Raw genomic sequence first — 25,677 nt, 5'->3', positions numbered from 1 at the left:
CCTGCCTTTGGGTGGCGGAGGCAGAACTAAACAAATAGATCCATCAATAATCAGACAATCACTCTCTGCCAAGCACTATAAATAAAACACGCAGAAGTAACCAAGACGGGGAGACCGGCCTGGTTGTCCAGGTGTCTGAGGGCGGGGAAGTCAGGGCTCTGAGCAGAATGAACCAACTGCTCATCCAGAAGTGGGGCCAGAAGGAGCTTTGCTCTCATGAGGCTTGCAGAGGCATGGGTGTGTGTCACGCATGCACGTATATGAAAACATAAGTGTTTATGCGTGTGTGTGCACGTGTATGTTTGTATGCGTGTGCCTGTGTACCTGTGTGTGTGCATGCATGTTCACGTGTGCATATGTGTCTGTGTGTGAGGGTATATACACATGCATTTGTGTGCACCATGTGTATACGTGTGTATGTACACATATGCACGTGTGCATGTATGGTGTGTGGTATATATACATGTGGTGCACACATGCTCGCGCGTGTGCATGCATTTGTGCGTGCCGAGTCGTGTGTGCGTGTGCATGCATACGTATGCGCGTGTGTGTGTGTGTGTGTGTGTGCGCGTATGTGAGCATTGCGAATCTGCAACGTGTGCACTGGAGCTGAGGAGGTCTTGGAGCACTTGGCAGGACAGAGTCAGACGGACAGACCCGAACCCGACTCTCCTCCTCAGGGCAGCCTTGGGCCAGGGGCTTACCTCCTCCGACTCACAGTTTCCTTCTTTGCCAAGAATGCGATGAGCCTTTGGCACCGTGGCCGTGGGGACACCTGTGGGACACGTGAGGCAACACACAGGCACACAGTCAGCTGTCCGCCTGTCCCCCTACCCACCCTCATTCCTGCTAATGGACCCAGTTCTGTCCCGTCAGCAGAGCGACCGCCAGATACTCACTTCCCAGCCATCCCCCGCCCCCCAAGCTGGGACGGCAGCCTGGCAAAGGTTTGGCCAATGAGATGGACGTGGTAGACTGGCCAGCTTTTGCTCTCCGCACGAGGGGTGCACCCTGCTGACACCGCCCTTCCCACCTCCTCCCTTCTGCAGTGAGATACTGAGCCACACTGGCCGCGCCCCTCAGGACTTGGTGGGGAGAGGCAGCCCCACCCCCATCACCTTGGAAGCAAGTGCTCTGTATCTTGCAGCCAAGTGCACTCCCAGCTGGCTCCAGGCTGACGAAACAGGCTTCCCGTAGGCCCCCTGTGAGCTGCACCCTGCCAGGGGCTTCCCGGGGCCCAGGTCCCGGCCCAGGCCTATGAGCAGTCAGGCCCCGGGTTCCAGGATGTCCCTGGTGGCAGGACACAGAACACACAGTCATTTGTCACTGTTGAGGTGGGTTCTGATGATTTAAGTCATGTTCAGCTCTCTGGGACCTCGTGGACTGTAGCCGGCCAGGCTCCTCTGTCCATGGGATTCTCTAGGCAAGAATACTGGAGTGAGTTGCCATTTCCTTCTCTGACCCAGTGATCAGACCCACATCTCCCGCATTGGTAGGGGGGGTTATTCATCACTGAGCCAGCAGGGAAGCCCAGTTCTGATGACACGGGTGCCCAGTGGCCAGGGGATGGTCAGACGCTGCAGAATGGGGAGCAGATCTGGGGCGTGTGTCAGCCCTGGACCCTCTGACATGGCCCTCTCTGCACCAAGCTGGGCCAAGTACAGTCACTGCCATTAACCTGGGATCTCCAGCGAGGGGTCTCCAGCTGGCTCTTCCCAGTGTAGGCAGGGAAACAGACCAGCCAGACCCCCAGGATGGGGGCTCCCACTTCTATGCTCAACGTGCTCCCTGTGGAAGGGTATAGAAACCTGGCAACATGGGGAAAGAAAGAGAAACGACCCTCCTCCTGGGCTTCCCGGCGTCTTGCCTGGAGCGGGAACCATCCAGTCAGCTCTTGCCCTGCCCCCTGGCCAAGACCTGAGCCTGAGAACAGCCCTGGGGGCTGCAGACTGGGGCGGGACCCCCGCAAGCCAGGCTGGGACGTGCCTTCACAGCACAAGCCAAGGGGAAGGGCTGCAGGGGGTCCCTGCCCCGCCCCGACACTCACTGGGGGTGGGCGCTCTGGCTTCCCAAGGATGCACGATCACATTTTCCCAGGAAATTCTGTAAGGGGCTTGGGAACGTGCGGTTATTTCTTTTCTGAAACTGCCCAGAGACCTAATTATAGGACACAGAGCAGCTGGGCTCAGTTCCCTTAGATGTTATGAAAGAGCTAAATGGATGTCAGATTTCTTCTTATAAAAAGAAAACTTTACCAGAAAGCAGTGGGTGGGTCAAAAGGGAAAGAAAAGCAGAGGAAATGAAGCAAAGGTGAAGTCAGGGGCAAATGGCCTGCCAGAGAAAAATCCAGAAAAGGCAGCTGGCAGGGGAGAGAGGAGCTCACCCTCGTATGGTCGTGGAGTTGGCAGGGAGCCAGATTCTAGAACGTCACCCCATGTCCTGAGTCCCGACGTCTCAGGTCCATGTGCTTCTGGTCCCTGGCTCATTCCATGGTTCCCTGACCAGGAGACCCCTGGGGCAGAAGACCCTCTGGCTTGTTCCTCCACCCCCCATCCAGCTGACCTTTCTAGATCTTTCTTTACTGGCTCCTCCTCCCTGCTGGACTGTAAATCTGCTATGACCAGAGGCCCCACGTTCCCCTCCTCACCCCGTCTGGAGTTTAAACATCACCTGTGACAGATTCATGCTGATGTATGGCAAAGCCATTACAATATTGTAAAGTAATTAGCCTCCAATTAAAAAAAAAAAAAATAAAAAAAAAAAAAAAACGAAAGTGGTACCACCACCAGCTTCTCCCCTGAGCTCCAGACCCATGTATCAATCACTAGGATGGATGTCCAGGGCCCTGACTTGAGCCAACCCCTCTCTTCAGTGTGTGGATGTGGAGACACTGGTTTCCAGGGCAACCATGTTAAGGAGTTTGGGTATCCTTCCACTGAAACATCAGATGGTCTACTGGACCCCCAGCTCACCCCTCCATCACACACCCTCCATCTCCTTTAAAGTCCCCTTTGCACCCACCGCCTTGGTGAGGATGCCGCCATCACCCAACTCCCAGTCCTGACGCCGGGCCTCTCTCTCCTTGTCTGTCCCGCGTCCCGCTGCTCATTCACTCTGAACTTGCGTCTAAGCTGGGCTCCCACAGAGAAAAAGGCAGATGGGAGTCCTGCCCCTGCTGACAGCCCTGGGACCCTCTCCCACAGCTCTCTGCACCTCTCCCCTCCTCTCTGCACCCACTGCCCCAAGCTGGAGGCCCCCCACTCTCTCGTCTCTCGCTGAGCTGTCACCCAAGCACCTAGCACCCTGCTATTTCCCCAGGATGTCCAGGCCTGCCTGAGGGCAGACATGAGTCCTCAGAGCCAGGCCCTGGGGGGCAGAGATGGGGGAACTGGCAGGTATGGAGCCCACAGACGCATGGCGATCCCACGGATGTCCATGAAGTACCATGGACCAGCAAGACTGCAGGACTCACCAAGCAGCAAAGTAAGTCATGACAGGACATTAGCGGCCACTTGGCCAGGTCAGACCATCGACTCAAATCACTCAGAAGGATGTCTGGGGCCTGAATTGTGCTGACCCTTCCCTCCAACGTGCATACGTGGAGCCTCTGGTTGCCAGGGCAACTGTATCTGCATGTCCTTCTGTTGTACCAGTTTGTCTCCCTACATGCTCCCAGGGCCCATGAGAGGACACGACTGAGGGCATCACTCAGCCCCGGGGGGCTGCATCAGAAGAGGGTATAGTCAGGAAGGAGGCCAAATCCACCGACTCAGCTTCCTGCCGCAAGCACTCCTGAGGGCAGGACCATCGGGCACCCTTGACATTTAGAGGGGCTGAACCACTGCAGAGAAACCACATTTTGATCTTTGTGAGCTGTAAGACTGATCCTTAATTCTTCATTTTGCAATAACTCAGAAAGTCTTCCTTGTCAGGTTTCTGTACTTATTCTATTGGGTGTTTGATGTTCTTAGAAAGTGAAATGATTTAGTTTGTGCATGCATGTTAAGCTGCTTCAGTTGTGTCTGACTCTGTGTGATCCCACGGACTGTAGCCCACCAGGCTCGTCTGTGCATGGGACTCTCCAGGCAGGAATACTGGAGTGGGTGGCCACGCCCTCCTCCAGGTTATTTAGTTTAGAAATGCAGCTTTAGTTATATGGGGAATTTAACTAAGTCTGTGAGTAAAACTAAGAATTTGATTTAATTTAAATTAATAACGATAGTTAACTTCTTAAGCACAATTGCATTTAATATAACGTTTACTAGATTTCTAAGAAGGATAATATGATTTTGGAAAGAGATTTCTAGGTATGTAGCTTCAAGGATTCAGAGTTGGAGCAATTGTGAAAAGACTCTTCTCTGGAGCCTGGAGCATCATGCTGGGACCACAGCGTGGGCACCGTGGGTGCAGCAGGACAACCCCACCCTGGTCACTGAGAGGTCCCCCGCTCTGATGCCCACAGTGAGGCCTGTTGCCCTGGGTCTTCAGGCAAAGCTGAGTGTGTCTTCCCGTATCCACGTGAGGGCACCACTTGGGGACAGGCCCTTCCCCTGGATGGGTCACACTTGGCGTGTGCGGCATTGTCATCATTAAGACAACCTGCCTCCAAGGGTGGGAAGAGTCTAGAGCCAAAAGGAACCTTCGAGGAGCCGGACGCCCCTCCCTCGGCCACGGGGCCCAAGACGAGGAACAAGCCTTTCTGGTCTCCCCAGCTGCAGAAGGATCGCCCGGCCATGCAGGGACGCCAGGGGTCGTTGTAGACGCTGCCTGGCACCCTCCGGGCGGGGTGCGGAGCGGTGTCCTGGGGGTCAGTGGAGACATGTCCTCACTATTCCCCTCTGACCTGGTGATAGAATCGCAGGTTGGGTTCCCTGGTCATCAGCGAGGAGTGAGCAAGGCTGAGCCAGGAAATGTGTCCCAGACCCCGAGCAGGACGAGCAGCAGCCCAGGGCCCTCCTCAGCGGGGTCTGCGTGGACCTCGACCTAATCCTTCCAGAGAATGGAGCACACCCTCTATCCCCTGCAGCTGGGGGAGCTCCGTCCAGTAATGAGGTGCGGACCACCCATGGAAAGCTCCAGAAGCCAAGGGGCTGTGGAGGAGGTCCTGGAGGGAGCTTTGCTTCACATCCCAGACCACCCGAACCCCAGAGTCAGAGCCAGACCACTTCTCCCAGTGCCGGTCCTGAAGCAGGAACATGGGGAAGCAGGCTGGTGAGCGGCCAGCGTCCTGTAAGTGAGGCTCCTTGCCAGCTAGCACCCTCTCAGGGTCTGTGCTGACTGCAGCACGCCCCCCAGGCCGGGTCACACCCAGTGACACCAGCTATGTGCCCACACTGCCAGCCGACCACGTGGCCCCTTGGGGACTCAGCTCACCCTCATGCACCCAGGGCATCGCCAGCCTGTGTCATCCAGGCCGTCACCCGCCTGCCACCCTCCAGGCACTTGCTGTCAGCCCTGGACCCCTTTCAGCAGGGCCCGCCCTTCCTGGACCCTTCTCTCCCAACACAGTCACCTGCCTGAAGGGCAGGCCTCGTCCTCAATGACAGAACCCCCATGAGCCTGCAGGCAGAGGGGCGCCCCTGCCCAGTGTGAGCATCGAGGCTCCAGGGAGAGACCGGGAGTTGGGAGGAGCCAGAAACAGACCCCGGAGCTTCCTCGGTGTCTGGGCTCCCCGTTTGGGCTGGGCCGCATCAGCATGCTCTCTGGGGTCCTGGGGCGCTACACCTGCGGATTCCGGGGGCCCCCCCACCCCCCGGCACCACTGTCAGCCGGGCAGGCCCAGCCCCTCACTGCACAACACACTCAGTTTGTGCTGATTATGTGACTTCACAGAAAGACCCCCTTCCTCACCACCCGCACGCATCTGTGTTCAGTCGCCCCGTCGTGCCTGCGACCTCGTGGACCGGAGCCCTCCAGCTCCTCTGTCCATGGGATTTCCCAGGCAAGAATACTGGAGTGGGTGGCCATTCCCTTCTCCAGGAGATCTTCCCAACCCAGGGACTGAATTGGATGTCTGATGCATTGGTAGGTGGATTTTTACCACTGCACCGCGTGGGAAACCTACAAGATACAAAAAGACCGATACCGCAACTTCCACTTCTAAAGAGCTGGGAAAAAAAGCAAGGCACTGCGGTGCCCCCTGCACACACCGCAACCAAAGGGGTGGGCAGGCCACCTAAGCCGCCACTCCAGACTGCCCCTGGACCCACCCCCACCCTCACCCCATGCAAGAAACAAGCTCGCCCCACCTCGGAGAGTGACCAGGAGATCCTGTTACCGCCTTGCCTGAATTTCTTGCCTGGCCTCTGATCAGTTTCTGTTGATTGGGGAAAGCCAAGCACCCTGGCCAGTGTCAGGAGGGAGACCCAGCTCTGACCCACACGTGGTGCCAACAAGCCTGCCTCAGAGTTGAAATCTCAGTTTTTTCAGACACAGAGGATACCAGAGGTAGCCCTCTGCTGAAAAAACACCTCGCTTTGGGTGCTAATCTTGGCCCATGTTTTACAGGATTGTTGCTTTCATGGTGTGTTCAGTCCATAAAAGTCCAGGACACACACACTTAACGATATGTGTGCTTTACTGTATTAAATTAGATTTCAATAAAACATTTTTTTAAAAGATTGCATTTCAAGGCAATTTTCCCCAGAAAGGCCTTCCTCCCAAATGCTTTTGAGTTATTCCACTCCTTCCTCGAGATTTCTGGCAGTTAGAGCCTCAGTCTCCATTTAAATCAGAAATACAATATTTAAAGAATAATTTCCCTTTAAAATGATTTATAAATAATGGAGTGCTGGGCAACTATTACAGAGAAAATGACGTCTCTTTATGAACTGATATAAATAAGTCTTCAAAGTGCACTGTTAGGGTACAGAGTCAGGGGTATAGGAAGGTACGTTTGCATTATTAAGAACTGAAGAACTCATATACACATTCTAGACTGTATGTGCACAGAGGCACCCAGGACAACAGAAGCTGAGAACCCTGGGGGACCGAGGAAGGCACTCTGCTGCGCAGGTGAGGACAGGGCTGAGTGAAAGCTGCTGCTTCTTTTCATATCTGTTAAAGCTGTTTCCTCTTATATCTTTTCAGTTCTGTTCCAGGTGAATTGTTATGTCTTAAAAACCAATTTGAAGGACTACCCCGGCAGTCCAGTGCTTAGGACTTCAACTTCTAACGCAGGGAGTCCAGGTTCGATCCCTGGTCAAGGAGGCTATATTCCAAATGACTTGAGGCCAAAAAATCCAAACATAAGACAGAAGCAGTGCTGTGGCAAATTCAGTAAAGACTTTAAAAGTGGCCCCATCAAAACAGCTTTTAAAAGATTAATTTGATTTTTAAAGGGTAAGCCTTGTAAAATGAAGGTCATGTTTCTATCATCACCTATTCTCAGATCTCCTTCATTTTTCCTGGGCTCCTTGTACCTAAAATGAAGAATTCAGACTGATTCCTAGAAATTTCCTTTGTAATATCAAATGGCAAACATCATAACCTTGAAGCATCAGGGCTTGCTCTTCAACAGCTGAAAGAAAAAGGTGTCATTGTTCCTGAATTAAAAGTATGCAGGAATGCACTTGCTCTAAGCACAATCTGATCAACATTCCCCAAATGACACACAATCAGAGCTTCTTTTTACCATTAAAAGAAGAGACACACTTAAGCTGTGAAAAGCATTATGACAATTTCTTCAAAAAATAAACATAAAACTTCCATATGAGCCAGTTCTGGGTATACATCCAAACGAACTGAAACAGAGCTTCAATCAGATGTTTGCACGTCAGTGTTCAGAGCAGCGTAATTCACAGCTAAAATGTGGAAACAGCCAAGTGTCCATTGACAGCTGTGTGGATAACAAGACGTGGTTCATCCATAAAGCGAGGATTATTCAGCCTTGAAAAGGAAGGAAATTCTGACATACGTTACAATTGGGATAGACTTTATAGACATCATGCTAAGTGAACAGTTCAATTCAGTCGCTCAGTCTCGTCTGACTCTTTGCAACCCCATGGACCGCAGCACGCCAGGCCTCCCTGTTCATCACCAACTCCCAGAGTTTACCCAGACTCGTGTCCATTGAGTCAATGATGCCATCCAACCATCTCATCCTCTGTTGTCCCCTTCTCCTCCCACCTTCAATCTTTCCCAGCATCAGGGTCTTTTTAAATGAGTCAGCTCTTCACATCAGGTGGCCAAAGTATTGGAGCTTCAGCTTCAGCATCAGTCCTTCCAGTGAACACCCAGGACTGATCTCCTTTAGGATGGACTAGATGGATCTCCTTGCAGTCCAAGGGACGCTCAAGAGTCTTCTCCAACACCACAGATCAAAAGCATTAATTCTTCAGCGTTCAGCTTTCTTTATAGTCCAACTCTCACATCCATACATGACTCCTGGAAAAAACATAGCCTTGACTAGATGGACCTTTGTTGACAAAGTAATGTCTCTGCTTTTTAATATGCTGTCTAGGTTGGGCATAACTTTCCTCTCAAGGCGTAAGCATCTTTTAATTTCATGGCTGCAGTCAGCATCTGCAGTGGTTTTGGAGCCCAAAAAAATAATGTCAACCACTGTTTCCACTGTTTCCCCATCTATTTGCCATGAAGTGATGGGACCAGATGCCATGATCTTAATTTTCTGAATGTTGAGCTTTAAGACAACTTTTTCACTCTCCTCTTTAACTTTCATCCAGAGGCTCCTTAGTTCTTCTCCACTTTCTGCCAAAGGATGGTGTCATCTACATGTCCGAGATTATTGATATTTCTCCCGGCAATCTTGACTCCAGCTTGTACTTCAACCAGCCCAGCATTTCTCATGATGTACTCTGCATAGAAGTTAAATAAGCAGGTTGACAGTATACAGTCTTGACGTACTCCTTTACTGATTTGGAACCAGTCTGCTGTTCTATTTCCAGTTCTAACTATTGCTTCCTAACCTGTATACAGATTTCTTAAGAGGCAGGTAAGGTGGTCTGGAATTCCCACCTTTTGAAGAATTTTCCACAGTTTATTGTGGTCCACACAGTTAAAGGCTTTGGCATAATCAATAAAGCAGAAATAGATGCTTCTGGAACTTTCTTGCTTTTTCAATGATCCAGAGGATGTTGGCAATTTGATCTCTGGTTCCTCTGCTTTTTCTAAATCCAGCTTGAAAATCTGGAATTTCATGGTTCATGTACTGTTAAAGCCTGGCTTGGAGAATTTTGAGCATTATTTTACTAGCGTGTGAGATGAGTGCAGTTGTGCAGTAGTTTGAGCATTCTTTGGCATTGCCTTTCTTTGGGATTGGGATGAAAACTGACCTTTTCCAGTCCTGTGGCCACTGTTGAGTTTTCCATATTTGCTGGTATATTGAAGGCAGCACTTTGACAGCATCATCTTTTAGGATTTGAACTAGTTCAACTGGAATTCCATCACCTCCACTAGCTTTGTTCGTAGTGATGCTTCCTAAGGCCCATTTGACTTCACATTCCAGGAGGTCTGGCTCTAGATGAGTGATCATACCATCGTGATTATCCGAGTCATGAAGCTCTTTTCTGTACAGTTCTTCTGTGTATTCTTGCCACCTCTTCTTAATATCTTCTGCTTCTGTTACATCCATACCATTTCTGTCCTTTATTGAGCCCATCTTTGCATGAAATAGTCCCTTGGTAGCTCTAATTTTCTTGAAGAGATCTCTAGTCTTTCCCATTCTGTTGTTTTCCTCTATATCTTTGCACTGATCACTGAGGAAGGCTTTCTCATCTCTTCTTGCTATTCTTTCGAACTCTGCATTCAAATGGGTATATCTTTCCTTTTCTCCTTTGCTTTTTGCTTCTCTTCTTTTCACAGCTATTTGTAAGGCCTCCCCAGACAGCCATTTTGCTTTTTTTCATTTCTTTTTCTTGGGGATGGTCTTGATCCCTGTCTCCTGTACAATGTCACGAACCTCTGTCCATAGTTCATCAGGCACTGTGTCTATCAGATCTAGTCCCTTAAATTTGCTTCTCACATCCACTGTATAATTGTAAGGGATTTGATTTAGGTCATATCTGAATAGTCTAGTGGTTTTCCCTACTTTCTTCAATTTAAGTCTGAATTTGGCAATAAGGAGTTCATGATCTGAGCCACAGTCAGCTCCCGGTCTTGTTTTTGCTGACTGTATAGAGCTTCTCCGTTTTGGCTGCAAAGAATATAATCAATCTGATTTCTGTACTGACCATCTGGTGATGTCCATGTGAAGAGTTTTCTCTTGTGTTTTGGAAGAGGGTGTTTGCTATGACCAGTTCATTCTCTTTGCAAAACTCTATTAGCCTTTGCCCTGCTTCATTCTGTACTTCAAGGCCAAATTTGCCTGTTACTCCAGGTGTTTCTTGACTTCCTACTTTTCCATTCCAATCCCCTGTAATGAAAAAGACATTTTTTTTTTGGTGGGGGGGGGGTTTAATTTTAAAAGGTTTTTTAGGCTTTACATAGAACTGTTCAACTTCAGCTTCTTCAGCATTACTGGTTGGGGCATAGACTTGGATTACTGTGATATTGAATGGTTTGCCTTAGAAATGAACAGAGATCATTCTGTTGTTTTTGAGATTGCATCCCAGTACTGCATTTCAGACTCTTTTGTTGACCATGACGGCTACTCCATTTCTTCTGAGGGATTCCTGCCTGCAGTAGTAGATATAATGGTCATCCGAGTTAAATTCACCCATTCCAGTCCATTTTAGTTCGCTGATTCCTAGAATGTTGACATTCACTCTTGCCATCTCCTGTTTGACCACTTCCAATTTGCCTTGATTCATGGACCTAACATTCCAGGTTCCTGTGTAATATTGCTCTTTACAGCATCAGACCTTGCTTCTATCACCAGTCACATCCACAGCTGGGTATTGTTTTGCTTTGGTTTCATCCCTTCATTCTTTCTGGAGTTATTTCTCCAGTGATCTTCAGTAGCATATTGGGCACCTACTGACCTGGGGAGTTCCTCTTTCAGTATCCTATCATTTTGCCTTTTGTTACTGTTCATGGGGTTCTCAAGGCAAGAATACTGAAGTGGTTTGCCATTCCCTTCTCCAGTGGACCACGCTCTGTCAGACCTCTCCACCATGACCCGCCCGTCTTGGGTTGCCCCTTGCCCCACAGGGCGTGGCTTAGTTTCATTGAGTTGGACCAGGCTGTGGTCCCTGTGATCAGTGCGGTTAGTTGTCTGTGACTGTGGTTCCCGTCTGTCTGCCCTCTGAAGCCCTCTCTCAGTACCTGCCATTTCACTGGGGTTTCTCTTACCTTGGATGTGAGGCATCTCTTCACGGAGATACTGAGTGAACAAGCCAGACATCAAATGGTGTGTGCTGTGTGACGTCACTTATATAATGTGCCCAAAGTAGTCACAGTCACAGACAGTGGAGGGGTGGCTTCCAGGGCTGGGGGAGGCGGAGGGCGTGAGTGTTAGTGGGGACAGAGTTTCGGTTCTGGAGACAGACGGTGAGATGATGACACCAATGTGAGCATATGGCCTACCCCCGAACTGGACATGGGAAAACAGTGAAAAGGGTAAGTTTTAAGCTGAATGGTAAATTTATAAACATTTTGCCATACGATTTTTAAATCTAAAAGATATTTTTGAAAAGATACAAATGAGCTTATTTATAAAACAGAAATGTTGGTCACAGACATAGGAAACAGGTTTATGGTCACCAGAGGGGAAAGGGGTGAATTAGGACTTTGGGATTAATGCACGCACACTACTCTATGCAAAGCAGATCACCAGCAAGGACCTACCGTCTAGCTCAGGGAAGTCTGCTCAGCGTTTAGTAATGACCCATAAGGGGAAAGACTCTGAAGAAGAATGTGTCTGTGTGTGTAGCTGAAACAGTGTGCCACACACCTGAAGTTAACACACTATTGTAAATCAACTATACTGAATACAATTTTTTGTAAAAAATAGATCCTTTTTTAAAAAGCATATTTGATGAAAGGCACCCTCTTTAAACAGAGTGACCGTTTGTAAAGACTCGGGAGCTGACGGGAGTTGCAGTGCGCAAGTCCACTCTGCGCGGAGTGGCGGGTCAGTTTCTCCCCCAGCCTGTGGAAGGACAGGCGTGAGGCCCTGGCTAACGGACAGAGCTGTCTGAGGACCCAGCGCTGGGCCCTGGCCATCCTATCTGCGGGATGAGATCATTAGCTCCTCCCTACTAACGCCCTCCTTTCTCGCTCCCTCCCCTCCCCCCCTTCCCCTCCCCCCCCCCCACAATGCCTCCAGCCCACCCTAGGAGCTTCCCCTTTAGCTCAGTCAGCCTCCAGTCACAGAGTAAGTTAAATGTTTCCAAAAGTCAGTTTCCCTATCTCAGTCTCCTAGAAGCTACGACATCTGAGGTGTGTGTGGGAGGAAGGGAGCACTTCTGTCCCCCACCTCGGCCCCCCTCCACCCCGCACACGGGGCCACCGCCAAGGCAAGCAGGCTGCAGCTCCTAAACCAGACACTGAAGCTCAGTTTGCTGGGGAAGAGGATGAGGGAAGTCAGGACAGGCTGGGCCCGATGGAGAGAGCACTCCCAGCCACACCGAAGCCCTCCTGATTCTGGGCGGCCTCTGGGAGCTCGGAGCTGGGACAGCATGCTCACCATGCGGCCACAGCCCGGCCCTGGGACTCGGGGGGCTCTGACAGCTCCCCACCAGGGCTGTACACAGGGCTGGCGCCAGCCCAACTCCTTCTACATCTGGCATGAGAGACCATCAGGGAACAGGAAGACCTGTGCTGGGTCCCCGGAGCCCTCAGCAGTGGACCCGGAGGTCTCAGACAGTCCGAGATCGTCCAGGGCCGGTTCTCACAGTGGAGGCCGAGGTCTACAGAGGGGTTCCCACCATGCTCACTCCCCATGCGTGCTATGGGCCAGGAGGGTCACAGGCTCAGCCAGAGTCAGGGCTGGAGGCTGACCCCCACACTGGAGGGCAGGAGCCCAAGCTCAGCACCAAGAGAAGTGGAGAATCACGTTAACTTCCCATGTACCTCATTATGGAGCAAAGCATCTACGGACCCTGGAAAGCCTTCGAGGTTTTTTATCGAAAATGTCAACCTCGGATTCGTCCAGAAGAAGAGAATCAGCCAGTGGACCAGCACTGGCTGCGTATCCAGGTGACAAGCCCTGGTCCGGGCCAGTGATCCATCATCAGTGGGCATTTCTTCTGGAAAGCCATGATTCATCCAGGTGGAAATGTGGGCCATAGATGCGGGGACTCTCAGATGAAAGTCCTGACTCTGCAGACAGGTCGTGGCTTCTAGGGAGGGAGGGGACTTCCCAAAGGCCAGCCATCCGCAGGTGAGAACACAAGGAATCTGCGTCCATGAGTCACTCTACCCTGCTCTTTCAACTAACAGTATCTCCCAAGTTTCCCGGCAAGCTCCTTTATGAATCTGAAAAGATGAATAGTAATGACTAGAGAGGCAGTTGAAGAGGAGTTTCGGTGCTCACATCCTGGTTTTAACATAGACTGATCCAGTGTGGGGCTCTTGGATGTAAGCAAGAAAAGGAACAAAAAGTAAAAAGAAGGAAAACCTCGGCTAGAAATGTCTCTAATCAGGCACTCACGGCTTGGTCCACAGACGCTGTTAACTTTCTCAGGACCTCTGCCAAGTCTTCCCAGGCCATCGGTGCATGAAAACAATGTAATATAGCGATTCAATTTTCTAAAGAATCAGTTAGCAATTAAACCGAGAATGTTTGGGAACAGATATTAAATTCTAAAGAGAATTGCCATTTAAACTTTAACTTTTCTGAGCAACAAAGGAATAATAGGGAACAGCTAGAAAGTTTCTCTTGAATTTCAGTGAGGAAATTATAAAAATTGAGGTCAAAGGCCCTTTGGGATTCTTTAAATGAATCAGGAAACTTGATATGGAACTGGAAAGCAACAAGGGCGTTTAGGATTGTCTTGTGCGGTGCTCATTTGCTCTTGTCCCAGTTATCAGATCTGGGGATATCCAAGAAATTCTTGGCACACTGGTTATGGATCATTTTGTTGTTCAGTTGCTAAGTCGTGTCCCAGTCTCTGTGACCCCATGAACTGCAACAAGACAGGCTTCCCTGTCCTTCACTGTTTCCCAGAATTTGCTCAAACTCATGTCCATTGAGTCGGTGAAGCCATCCAACCATCTCATCCTCTGTCGTCCCCTTCTCCTCCTGCCTTCAATCTTTCTCAGCATCAGGGTCTTTTCTAACTGGAAGTCCCAGTTGTTCTAAGCAGATGGTTCTAGAAACACAGTTCAGTTCTGTAGGAAAGGTAAGCTTGAGCAAGAATCATCCACCTACTTCTTCGTTCATCCAAAGATCTCAAGGACTTAGACCCTGCTACACCTGGGTTCATGCCTGGCCGCTGAAATACCACAGTGTGGAGCCCACTTCTTGGGCTTCACCTTCCAGGGCCAGAAGCCTCGAGATTGTGTTCCCCAGACTCCACTTTTGTTGCAGAGGTCCAGCCTCCACTTCAGCCTCCAGCCCAGCATCCAGCTCAGGTGTGGACAGTTAACCCAAGTCAGTGCTTCCTCTCACATGTTAAATGTGAGTTAGCCCAGATTGCCTCCAATCCCACCAGCGCCCCAAGTTGTGTCCGTGGCGGCCAGGATTCCATAGCACTAGATGGAGCTTTAATAAGTCCCTGGTGCCCTCTTGTTCAGCCAAATGGGTCCAACCCATTCACCCAGCTCTTCCAGGTTTTGCTTTGTGTCCACACATAAACAGAACATGAATTTATCATAAAGGGGCTTTGGAGATGTAATTAATTGCTACGGAAATTTGCTATTTGTGCTGACCGTCGACTACTCAGGCTGAAATATGTCAAAGGTCAGCAATCTATTCAGAACCAGGATAACTGGGACCAATAAATCAAGCATGGTGTGTGCGTAGACCCCATGAGAGAACTGGGTCCCCTGCTGGAAATTCTGCTTGAAGGAGGAAGATGGAAAACGTAAATAAAGCTCCACCAGGGAAAAATGGCCCCAAAGTTGAAAATGCTAAAATAAAATGAACAAAAACCCCCAACACCACACAGAGAATGGTTGGGAGAACTTGCATGGAAATCCTAAAGGAAGAGGCTGCGTTTTCTCAGTGGGATTCTCCCGAGGGGAAGCAGGCCCAGTGGGTGGAAGTGACCGAAGGTGGTTTATTCACTCAGCAGGAAGGTGGTCTTGGCATAAAGAATGGACGTGTCAGAGTATAGACGGGTCACCTCAGGGGTGGTGGACCCCACGAGTCTATCCTTCTAAATTACCCCTCCCACCTCGCAAATCCAGCAACTTCCTGCAAGGGGCTCAGCCCCCGGTGTGCAAAGGAAAGCTTCCCGCGGCCCCCACTGCTCACCAGGCACCCCCAAGCCCTCTCCTCCTTCACGGGCAGACTTCTGCAAGGACGAGGCCCCGTTTGCTCCGCACACCCACTCTCAGTTCCTCCTCCTCCTCACCCAGCCCTCGGGCTCCGGCTCCTCAGAGGCGGGCGGCTCCTCCTCCTCAGCCGACTCCCAGGCACTTTGCGTCCTCATCTCAGCCCCGGACCCACGCTGTCCCGCTGCTGCTCCTGCAGGGCCGCGCCCAAACCGCCTTCCCTCTGCTCCACTGCACGCTGCCCTGAGTAACTCCCCCAGGACCGCCCTGCGCCCTCTCCTCCCGTCACTCTGATCTCCCCAAGCAAGCACCTCCATCCCAGGGTGGTGGGGGGTCTCCATCACCAACTGATGGGTGTGACTCACAGACTCAGGTTTAGTACAAACTCCTCCCCCGAGCCCCAGACCCAACTACCACCTGCCCGTGAAAGCTGCAAAGACACCTCTGGCTGAACTCCGGACACCCCCCGCCCGACCCTGTTGCCTCCCTGACGTGGTCCTCCGCCAGGGTCCTCATGAGCTCACAAACCAGGGTCGTCCTTCTCTCCCTCTCTCCACGTATCTGACACCAAATCCTGCTCACTTTAGCATCTGCGTTTTGCTCATATTTACCTATTTATCTTCATCCCCACTGCTGACCCCGTAATGCCATTAACGCCAGCTTCTCTCACCTCGATGCCTGCAATCGCCTCTGACTGATCCACTTGCTGCTTCCTGCCCTTTGCACTGCTGCCCAGATGATCTCCAAAAGCCAAGTCCATGGCGTCAGCTTCTTCCGCTGCAAGCCCTTCCCAAGACCCCCATCCCACTGTGCCCCGCCTCACCTGCCTTCTGCTTGCTTCCCTCACCTTTGCACCAGCACCACCCCCAGGACCTCATCCCCTCCTTCACCTAATTCTCTCTATTCGCCTGCTTTTCCCTGCAAAGCTCTCCAGCCCCCTTGACCGGGTCAAGCTTCCATTTATCACAGGCTCTCAGCACCACACACCACGCCTTGCTTCTCTGCCCGCAGCCTCTGAAGAAAGAAAACCAGATCAGATTTCTCTTCTGCATCATCGGCCAGTGGATTCTCCCCTATGCTCAGAACAACACTTACCTTCCTAACCGTGGCGTTTGAGGCTCCCGTTATGCGACTGCTGACTTGATCTTCCACAGGGTCCCGAGTCTGCGGACCCTTCACACGCTCCTGAACACGCAGCTCAGGTGGCCTGAACACTTCCACAAACCACCCTCTCATCCCGGAAGGGAGAGGCTGCTCCTGTTCATCCTTTAGGGAGCCTTTGGGGTCTGTGTGGTAGGACCCCTTCACGTGTGATCTATCCTCTTATCAGAACTGCGGTGCGTGATTCAGCATGGATAGTGGGTTCTACAGGCAGTGCTGTGGAGTGGAGTCTAGACCTGGTTCCTCTCGGGTGCCCGAACCTTCACACCACTGAGCCATGTCTCCCCGCCGCTCCGCCCAGCCCCTGGCAACCACTGCTCTGTTCACAGCTTCTATGAGCTTGGCTGCTTTATAATCGTCGTGTAAGTGGAATCACGTAGTATTTGTCTCGTTACTGGCGTGTTTCACTTAGTCTACTGCCCACCAGGAAGGGCTTCCCTGGTAGCTTAGACAGTAAAGCGTCTGCCTGAAATGCAGGAGACCCAGGTTCAATCCCTGAGTTGGAAGATCCTCTGGAGAGGAACATGGAAACCCACTCCAGTATTCTTGCCTGAACAGTCCCATGGACAGAGGAGCCTGGTGGGCTACAGTCCATGGGGTCACAAAGAGCCGGACACGACTGAGCGACTTCACGTTCACTTTCACTGTCCTCACATCTCAGCCATGTAGTCACATACGGCTGGGTTTCCTTCTTTCTCACGGCTGAATTTGTTGTTCAGTTACTCAGTCATGTCTGACTCTTTGCGACCCCGTGGACTGCAGCAGGCCAGGCTTCCCCGTCCATCACCATCTCCCAGAGCTTGCTCAGTCTCATGTCCACAGAGTCTGTGATGCCATCCAGCCATCTTATCCTCTGTGGCCCCCTTCTCCCTCTGCCTTTCTCAGAATCAGGATATTTTTCAGTAAGTTGGCTCTTCATATCAAGTGGCCAAAGTATTGGAGTTTCAGCTTCAGCATTAGTCCTTCTAATGAATATTCAGGGTTGATCTCCTTTAGGATGGATTGGTTGGATCTCCTTGCGTCCAAGGGATTCTGAAGAGTCTTCTCCAACACCACACTTCAAAAGCACCAATTCTTTGGTGCTCAGCCTTTTTTATGGTCCAAATCTCACATCCATACATGAATATTGGAAAAACCATAGCTTTGACTGTACGGACCTTTGCTGGCAAAGTGGCGTCTCTGTTTTTAGTGTGCGGGTCACACAATAGCCTGGTTAATAGGCCAATAGGTTGGTAAGAGCTTTGCTGAATACCATCCCACTGAACTGCCTCTTCTCTGTCTCTTAAAGTATTTTTAGGTTTTCCCACACCTTGGCTCTTGTGAGTAACCCCGCAATGGACTTGGGAGATCAGAGACCTTTCCAGGATTCTGGCTTTATTTTTTGGGTAAATGCACAGAAGTGGGATTGCTGGATCATATGGTAGTTCTATTTCTAATCTTTGGAGGCATCTCCTTACTTCTTTTTCCATATCGGCTGCAACAATTTCCATTTTCAGTTCCCACCAACAGTGCACAAGGGTTTCCGTTTCTACGCATCCTCGCCAACACTTATCCTTTCTCTCTCTCCCTCATAATAGCCATTCAAACAGGTAAAAGACGCAAAGTGATCTCGATGTGTATTTCCTCGATAATCAGCAATGGTGAACATGTTTTCGTGTGCCTGTCGGTCATTTGTACGTCTTCTTTGGAAAAAATGTCTGTAAAAGTCCTTTGCCCATTTTACAATATAGTTGCTTGTTTCTTTTCTTGCTGACTGCCCCTCATATGTTTTGGATATTAAACCCTTCTCAGATTTATGGTTTGCAGATATTCTCCCATTCAGTGGGCTGCCTTTCTGCTCCACTGCTTGTGTCCTTTGTGCAGGGATGACTTTTCTTTCAATGTATCCACGTGTCTATTTTTTGCTTTTATTGCGTGTGCTTTTGGTGTAATATCCAAGACATCATCGCCAAGACCGATGTCATGAAGTTTTCCTGTATGTCTTCTACAGTTTTTACAATTTCAGGTCTTATGTTTACATTTTTAATCCACTTGAGTTGATTTTGTGTATAAAGTAAGATAAAGATCCCATCTCAACCCTTGGCATATGGAAATCCAGTTTCTCCTGACACTGTTTGTTGAAGAGAGAATGATTTCCCTGTTGTGTGTTCTTGGCAGCCTGTCAAAGAGCAAATGATCATCTATGCATGGATTTGTGTCTACACTCTATTCTGTTTCACTGGTCTATGAGTCTATTTTTATGCCAGTATACACTGTTTGAATTACAGTAGTTTTGTAGTATAGTTGTAAATCAGGAAGTGTGATCCTCTAGCTTTCTTTGTCTTTCTCAAGATTGTTCTGGCTACTTGTGGTTCCATATGAATTTTAGGAAAGGCTTTGCTGTTTTTATAAAAGTGCCATTGCTATTTTTATGAAAATGAAATTCACAGTGATTGCAGTGAGTCTGGAGATCGCTTTGGGCAGTGGGGACACGTTAACAATATTAAATCATCCAGTCCACGAACATAAAATGTGTCTTCATTTATTTGTGTCTTAATTTAATTCATCAATATTTTGTAATTTTCAGGATCCAAGTCTTTCACCTCTTTAAGTTTATTCCTGAGTATTTGATTCTTCATGTTGCTCCCGTAAATGGCATTGTTTTCTAAATTTCCTTTTCACGTAGTTCATTATTAGTGTATAGAAACAAAACATTTTTGTCTGTTGATTCTGTATCCTGCAACGTTATTGAATTCATTTATTGGTTCTAACTGCTGCTTTGATGAATCTGTACAGTTTTCCCCCTGTAATATTCTGTCATCTGTTTTTACTTCTTCCTTTCCAGCCGGGACGCCTCTTATGTCTTCCTCCTGACATATTGCCTCCTCTGTATCTTGAGTGTCCAGGGCCCCTTCCTCAGGCGGGCCCTCCCTGTCCATCCTGCCTGGATTTCTCCATCACGCCACTGCCTTCACTGTTTTCACAGCACCTGTCTATCACAACTAATTATATTACACTCACCAGTGTTTTCACACGTGTGCTCAGAAGCAGGGGGATTTCCCCAGCAGTGGGGCGAGGATCTCTTTCAATTCCCCAGGGTCGGGCCCAGTGTTCATGATGGCTCAGCACCCACGCTGAGGAGTCCCCCAAAAAGGCCCCACCTCTTCAGGGTGGCGAGGAGTGACCGAGGAGAGACTGTCTGTGGGTGCTCCGCTCTCTCCAAAAGCTACAAAGAGGAGCAGAAACAGGAGGGGGCGTGGAGAGGGGGCAGGGCAGCCGCCTGGGGACGGGTGGATGGTCACAGATCCGGCCTTGTCCACCCTCGGGCCTGGCCAGCCTAGGGGCTGAGCAGAGTGGGGGCCGCGCTTGCTCACTGATGGTGGTGATGACGGTGAGGTCCTCTGCTCAGCCCCTGTCCTGTGACCGCTGGTCCCCACCCTCTGGGTCGCCGAGGATCTCCTTAAACGCCGCACAGTCGACGTTAACACTCGCACCCTCACCTGTGGTTCACTGCTCCGTGTGCCTCTGCACTGGGTCAGTAGCATCCATTGAGGACCCTTCACCAGAAAACACAGGTCAGAAACTTTGGCCAAGACAGGGAAATCATGACGGAGGGTCCACCGCCACGGGAGGAATCCGTCCACTGCTCACAGAGTTCACGCGGCTCAGGGCACGGGCTTCAGGTTCCCAGGCTGAGTTTCCCTCACCGTGTGGGAACAGACAGGGGCTTGCCGGGAGGGGCCAACAGTGCCCCCGGGCTGGACGGGCAGGGGCCACGTGTCCTAGCGTACGGGCTGGAGTGATGCGATGCCTCACGGCGGTCCTTCCAGAGACTAGCAGAGCTGTAATTTCAGAGACAAATCAACCCTCCTCGGCCGGCCTTAAACACAGCGTGCGTGTAGTGCCCGTCAGACTGTGACTTACCAGTAAGCAGTGAGCATGTCAAAGATTCATTCAAGTCATTACTGACAGACCCAGGGGCGGCCAAGCTGGAAAAGAGCACTGTGGGACCTGGATGTTCACAAGCAAGGGACCAAGGATGCTGAGTGAGGCTGCTAGGTTAGAGGGAAAACGGACTCGCGTCCTACACGGCACCTGCACCGTGAGCTTTGGGGCTTTCGCTTTTGGCCACCTGATGTGAAGAGCTGACTCACTGGAAAAGACCCTGATGCTGGGAAAGATGGAAGGGAGGAGGAGAAGGGGACGACAGAGGACGAGATGGTTGGATGGCATCACCAACTCGAAGGACATGAGTTTGAGCAAACTCTGGGAGTTGGTGATGAACAGGGAAGCCTGGCGTGCTTCAATCCATGGGGTCGCAAAGAGTCAGACACGACCTAGGGACTGAATAACAGCAAAGCGTCAGGGATTATTTGCATCGCTATTGAGCAAAAATCTGTACACTCAAGCATAATTTCTCCAAGTCCTGGCACTGCTCGGTAAATAGTGTGTCCATAAGGGGGTTTATTCCGCTAAAGAATGACACCACTTTCCCTAGGCCTGGGATGACACCCTCAGAAAAGACAGCAGCCACCTGTTTCTTAGCAGAATATTAGAAAAGAGAATGACCATTATTTGCAGATGACATTAGCTGTTTTTGTTGTTCAGTCACCAAGTCATCTCTGACTCTTCACGACCCCATGCACTGTGCCACAGCAGGCTTCCCTGCCCCTCATTATCTCCTGGAGTTTGCCCAAGCTCATGTCCACTGAATCAGTGATACCATCCAATTGTCTCATCCTCTGTCACTGTCTTCTTCTGCCTCCAATCTTTCCCATCATCAGGGTCTTTTCCAATGATTTTACTGTTTGCCTTGGGTGGCCAAAGTACTGGAGCTTCAGCTTCAGCATCAGTCCTTCCAATGAATATTCAGGGTTGATATTCTTTAGGATTGACTGGTTTGATCTCCTTGCTGTCCAAGGGACTCTCAAGAGTCTTCTCCAACACCACAGTTTGAAAGCATCAATTCTTCAGTGCTCAGCCTTGTTTATGGTCCAACTCTCACATCCATACATGACTACCGGAAAGACCACAGCCTTGACTATTCAGATCTGTGTCAGCAAAGTGATGTCTCTGCTTTTCAACACTCATAGCTTTCTTGCCAAGAAGCAATCGTCTTCTAATTTCATGGCTGCAGTTACAGAGACAATTCGGGGAGTCACTAAGAAGCCTTTCAGTTTATGGGCTGTTCTGTTCTCCCAGGTTTGTACGAAAACACTGTGACTGGTGCCTCAGACTGCATCTGGGTGGGGCCTGCGGAGAGGCAAGCCCTAAACCCTCACAGCAGGGGTCCTTGCAAGAAGAGGAGGTCAGGACAGAGGGACAGGCAGAGGGATGACCCCGTGAGGACACAGGGAGGAGACCGCCGTCCACAAGCCACGGAGAGGCCTCAGGGGACCAGCCCTGCTCACACCTCGGTCTTGGACTTTCAATCTCCAGGCCAGTCTCCAGGACTGTGAGACAATAAATGCCGATGGTTTAAACCACCCACTGTGTGGTTTTTGTTATGCAGCAGCCCCGGCAGACTGATACAGAGGTACAGAGCAGAGCAGCAGGTATGAGCAGTCAGGGCCAGCGTGTCTGGAGGTGCAGAGATCCAGGGGTGGGGGCAAGCAGGAGTGCATCCACACCCCACTGCCCCCACTCTCCTCCCCACCGTGGGCCTGCGTGCCCCAGGCCACTGCCTTCTTCTCGCTCCCCTGACCTGGGGTCCCTGGGCACAGATGCCTGAGGCACCCCACTGACAAACATAAAATGCAACAGAGGAGAAATCAGGTTCGTATGTGAATAAAAAGTTGTGAGATATCTGGCAGCACATTTAATAAGAAACATGTACAAGTGTAATCTCCTCACAAAGAAGATTATAAACTTCCCTGGAGCACATACTAGGAGGCCTTTTTAAATAAAGACCCATCTTGTTTCTGGATGTGAAATTGTTCTAAATAAAGATATGAAGTGTCCCAGACTAAAAGTTACAGTCAGCCCAAGTTGAGTTAGTAGCACAAGAAAAACTTCTATTTGAAAGGTTGATTCTAAAATTCTACTGAAAACATAAAAATATAAATATTGCCAAGAAATTTATGAAAATTAAGACCATCATGAGAGAATTTCCCTATTGCCAACAAATCAAAGTACAGAGCACTACCAATCAACAGAATTAGATGCTGGCACAGAAATACACAGGTCAGTAGTTTAGTAGATCGATACGCAATGGATAGATAGTTCAAAAGCTACTCCAGAATGGCCGTTTATTTTACCATAATATTTATATAATGTAGGTCACAATTCAATTCAGTATAGAAACTGTTCATTAAAATCAAATTGGACACAACATTGTAAATCAAGTACACTTCAATTAAAAAAAAAAAAAGACTGATTGACTTTCCTGGTGGTACAGTGGATAAGAATATGCCAGGGGAAAGGGGTTCGATCCCTGGGCTGGGAAGACCATATGCCTTGAAGCAATGAAGCCTGCACTCTAGAACCCACAGGCCACAACGCTGAAGTCTGTGCACCCAGAACCCATGCTCCACAGCCAGAGAAGCTGGCGCAGGGAGAAGCCCCCACACCACAAGGGACAGTAGGCCCCGCTCGCTGCAACTAGAGAAAGCTCACGCGCGGTAGTGACGATCCAGCGCAGCCAAAAGAGAAGAATAAACTGGACCGATTAAAACTTTAAAAAAAATAGAATTGGAAAAATAGGTTTCTCATTTGAAAACCAGATTATTCCTATCCTATTCAAAAATTTAAAAATTAATTCCTGACAATAAAACATCTGAGTACTTCTAGCTATTAGCAGAATAAAACATAGGAAGGTAAATGTTTATAACCCCGGGGTAAGGAAGGTCTTCATAATGGGGATGTGTGTGTGCTCACTCAGTCGTGTCCGACTCTTCGTGACCCTATGGACTGTAGCCCACCAAGCTCTTGTGCCCATGGGATTCTCTGGGTTTCTATTCCCTCCTCCAGATGATCTTTCCAACCCAGGGACTGAACCCATGACTCCTGCATTAGCAGGCGAGTTCTTCACTTCTAGTGCCATCTGAGAAGTCTCATAATCAGCATACAAAACTCAAAATTCTTAGAATGAAGTATTGACAGATATGGCCTCAGGAATCATTTAAATTTCCAAAGAGTAAAAGTTAAAATGATAGACCAGGAGAAAACATGTGTAATAACTGTAACAGGCAAGGGATCAATATTTTTTAAACCCAAATTGTTTCCTAAGAAGGTTTTGTAACTTAAATTTCTGATTCTGAATTCTTAATGAAAGCATTTGCTGTTGTTGTTAGTCACTAAGTCATGTCTGGCTCTTTTGCAGCCCATGGACTGTAGCTCACCAGGATTCTCTGTTCATGGGATTCTCCAGGCAAGAATAGCGGAATGGGTTACCATTTCCTTCTCCAGGAGATCTTCCCGACCCAGGGACTGAACCCGCATCTCCTACGTTTGCAGGCAGATGCTTTACCACTGAGCCAGCAAGGAAGCCCAGTGAAAGCGTAAATGTCTAAAAAGTGACAAGGAAATTGTATACGTCTCAGTAAGACAATATTGTCAGTAAGGCAAATTTAGAAATATGTTGGGGAAATTGGGCCACTGCAGCCTTGACCTGGTGGTGGACCCGGGATGTGACACGGGGCCTTGAGGTGGGGAGAGTGACGCTGGGTGCCGAAACAAGAGGCAGCTCCCACCTGGAGGAGCAAAGTTAGGCCACGGGGTCCAGACAAACCTCTAGCCCAGAAGCTCCCCCAACCCGCACACCTGGTGCTAGTTTTATTAAGAGAAGTGGTGTCCATAGTAAGAAAGGTATCTTTCCCTATTACCTCCCTCCTAATTCATGGAGAAGAGATACAGGCTTTGCCCAGGGGCCCCCGGCTCCTCTATTTCAGGGCAAGGAGGTCACCTGGTTACCATTCTCCGGAGCCCTTGAGGCCAGTGGTATCTGGAACACTAAATATCAAACTTAAATGAATGTGGAATATCCCCCTTTGCATTCTCTGTACAAATTCTCCACAAACCTACTGTCTACGTATCGTCTCACAAGTGCTCCAAAGGCAGGTACTATCACAGAAATTTTCTGTCTAAAGGCCCAGGGGTTCTGAGGTTTAAGATACTTGCCTGAGACCACACAGCAAGGGGGAGAACCAGAGCAACTGAGAGCTCTCAAGCCTGCTGCTCTGTTGCTCTGGGGACACCAACCCCCGTGGGAGGCACATGGTTCCGGGGACGTCCGGATACCCCTGGGCCCTGTGCACCTTCACGGCTGGGCCTGCTAAAGGTGGAAAGTCTCCACGTCAGATGCTCCTCGGTCACCCGGGAGGCGGGCCTCCCAGTCTGGGCGCCAGTCAATCCATCTCAGGGTCTGAACAAGGCTCCCACTAGAAGCAGCTCTGAGGCCTCCCCGAGAAGGGCACGATCCGGGGATGCATGGAGGGGAGGCAGGGAGGGGGCTCTGTCTGCTCTGCGCCCCAACCCCAGGAGCCAGAGCTGCACCTCGATTCCCAGGGGTTGCCGCCCACTGGGGAGCAGTGTTCTCCTGGAGACACACCGAATGAATTTCCATGTTTATGAAACCATGAATTATTGAAGCGCACTTGGGAGCCGTGCTCCATTTATATGAATCAATGAGCAGAGAGCTACATTCAACCTTTGCTTTGCTGCTCACGGTTTATAAAGACGGTACAAACCAATGGCATCCAACGCACATGCAGAGCAGCCGCCCCAGTTGCAATAAATAAAAAAGAGTGGCCTTTAAAAGAAACTGATGCAGAACCGATGAACCAAATGACTGGGTCAGCAGGTAGACAAATAATTTTTTTTTTTTTCACGGATATTTTCAAAGGCACACGAGAGCAGAGAAGACTGTGTGAAGAATTCCCGGGAGCCCACCAGCCAGCATCGGTGCGTATCAGCATCTTGCCTGGCTTCCTGTATCCAACTGCTCACTCTTCTCAAAACCACAGCAGAGTATAAGATAAATGAACTGAACACCTGGATCCACACAAATGTATTTGCAGAGGCACCAGATAGTCAACTCGAATGTTGTGAAAATGGCAATAATTCTTAAATAAGATCAGCGGCCATCTCAACAAAAGGTTCCAAAAGGACTTTTCTCACACTATCAAAATAATTCTAGAACTTAGGCAGATAAAAACAAAACACATTAAAGTTGCCAAGACCCATTTGAGAAAGAGGGCA

The sequence above is a fragment of the Oryx dammah genome, unplaced genomic scaffold, assembly GCF_014754425.2.
Source record: "Oryx dammah isolate SB20612 unplaced genomic scaffold, SCBI_Odam_1.1 HiC_scaffold_28, whole genome shotgun sequence".
Lineage (NCBI taxonomy): Eukaryota > Metazoa > Chordata > Mammalia > Artiodactyla > Bovidae > Oryx > Oryx dammah.
This window is presented reverse-complemented; position numbering follows the sequence as displayed.